The following is a 2,430-nucleotide window of genomic DNA, read 5'->3' as shown; positions in this document are numbered from 1 at the left end:
CTTGGGTGATAGCAGTTGATTTTTGCCTCTTGCTTTGTTGCAGCACAGTGTTAATGCTGAATTCCTCACCTTTATCTGAGAGGATTCAATGTAACTTCTTGGATGTAAACAGCAGAAATACATAGGTGATGCTCATACTTAAGCAGTAGGAACGAAGAGCTTATGGTAGGAACAGGATCTTTTGGATGGACTTCAGGTGGCTGAGTTTTGAAAACATTTTCTGAATTTGCTCAGTGACGTTTAAGAAAATATGAATGATGTCAGGTGACTCCTTAGAATAACTTTGACATAATTTGTCACCATTGTCTTTCCAGCATCAGTGACCACAAAATAGAATCTATTACAGCCTTATTTCACTGTTACAAAATGTAAGACATGAAACAAGTATTTAACCTGTAGTTTGTAAATCACAGAAGTGTTCTTTTGAAAAAATTCAAAATAATACACCTGTGACAATAATTAGATTTTTAAATTATTTCTTCCCTTTTTTAGTATGTTAACATTTTGCTTCGCATTGACAAGCTTGTTTCATCAACAACTTAATAGGAGCACTACTGTGTTCTAGACTCCTGTGCTGGGAGGCTGAAAGCAATCCTGCAGTGCAGAGGTTGGGCATCCAGAAAGCCCTGTCTGAAATTAAGTCAGGCTCACTGTTAAGCACCTAGGGTGTGAAGGTCCCAGGTAGCTTTCTGAAGTCCATAGTTCTGTTAGACAGGAAGCACAGGGATCCTCTCAGAGCTGGCTTTGAATCTGAAATCTCTTTCCATGTATTGCTGAAATTCCCTTGAAAACTGGAGATCCAGGAAGCCAACTAAAAAGCTAATTATTTTCTTGGGCCACAACACCCCCATGCAACGCTCCAGGCTTGGGGAAGAGTGGCTAGAACGTTGCTTGGTGGATAAAGGACCTGGGTGCTGATGGGCAGAGCCAGCTTGTGCCCAGGCAGCCAAGAAGGCTGATGGCATTCTGGCCTGTATCAGCGCCTGTGCGGCAGCAGGGCCAGTGCAGTGCATGCCCTGGTACTCGTCACTGGTGAGGCCACACTGAATCCTATGTTCAGTTCTGGGCCCCTCACTGCAAGAGAGACATTGAGGTGGTGGATTAGGTCCAAAGAAGGGCAATGAATCTGGTGAAGGGCCTGGAGCACAAGTGTGATGAGGAACAGCTGAGGGAACTGGGGTTGTTTTGTCTGGAGAAGAGAAGGCTCAGGGGAATCTTACCGCTCTCTACAACTGCCTGAAAGGAGGATGTAGTGAGGTGGGGGCAGTCTCTTCTACCAGGTTGCAAGTGATAGGACAAGAGGTAATGGCCTCAAGCTGTGCCAGGGAGGTTAGGTTGGATATTAGGAACAATTTCTTCACCAAAAGGGTCGTCAGGCATTGGAACAGGTTGCCCAGGGGAGTGGTGGAATCACCATCCCTGGAAGTGTTCAAAAACCATGTAGATGAGGCCCTCAGTGATATCATTTAGTGGTGGACTTGGCAGTCCTGGGGTGATGGTTGGACTTGATGGTCTTAAAGTTCTTTTCCAACCTAGCTGATTCTATGGTTCTGTGATTCTATTATATCTTCATTGCAACACCCCCCATTCCCCCCCTCCCCCCCAGTTCTCATTATAATTTAGTTTGATAAATGTGAAAATGGCAAAGGTCTGCTCTGGTGAAGCTGCATGACTTAAAATTCTCACAGAGGATCAAAGGAATATAAATCAGTTTATGGTGTTTATGAAGTCACTGTGTAATGAGCAAACTCTTAGTATTTTTATCGAGTCCTGCATGATGTACAGAAGCCATGTAAGTGACCCAGCAAACATCCATTGCTGGACTGTCACATGCTTTTTTTTTCTTCTGCCAGCAACTTCTAAAGAAGAATCATGCAAGTAATGTGGTCTAATTTGGTGTTCTAGAAAAGAAGGATGTAAATTAATCTAGAAGGAGCTTGATTAATCCCGCTAGAGCTCATTTTACATTGGTTGCCTTAAGCTAAAATCGAACTCTGGTATGAGAAAAGCAAGTTCTCTAACCACTATTCTGTTTGTGAAAGGTGTGGTAGCAGAAGTGTTCCTTTTTATAAGTTGTAAGACTTATCTGTGTTAGGGAAAAGGTCTGTGTTACATATTTGGTACTTTCAGTCCTTCAGTCAGTCCATCTACCAACAAGTAGCCTGTGGAACACCAGAAGTTCTTGAACAGATCATCTTGCTTATACAGGCTCTTTGTTGATAAATATTATGACCAGATTCTCTTACTTTGCCAAAACAAAGACTCCATGTCATTTAGTACCAGTTCTGTAAAACTGACACTGAGTTCTAAGAAAATAACTGAACTTTTTACTTTTCATTTTTTGAATCTGTATGTCTTCAGTGGATTACATACAAACTTTTCAGTGTAATAACCAATTGGTCTTTGATTCTAAAATGGACAAGCAAGCTC

Source organism: Pezoporus flaviventris, unplaced genomic scaffold (genome assembly GCF_033815535.1).
Source record: "Pezoporus flaviventris isolate CSIRO_AGI_PZ_B2104156 unplaced genomic scaffold, CSIRO_AGI_Pfla_v1 ptg000096l, whole genome shotgun sequence".
NCBI lineage: Eukaryota > Metazoa > Chordata > Aves > Psittaciformes > Psittacidae > Pezoporus > Pezoporus flaviventris.
This window is presented reverse-complemented; position numbering follows the sequence as displayed.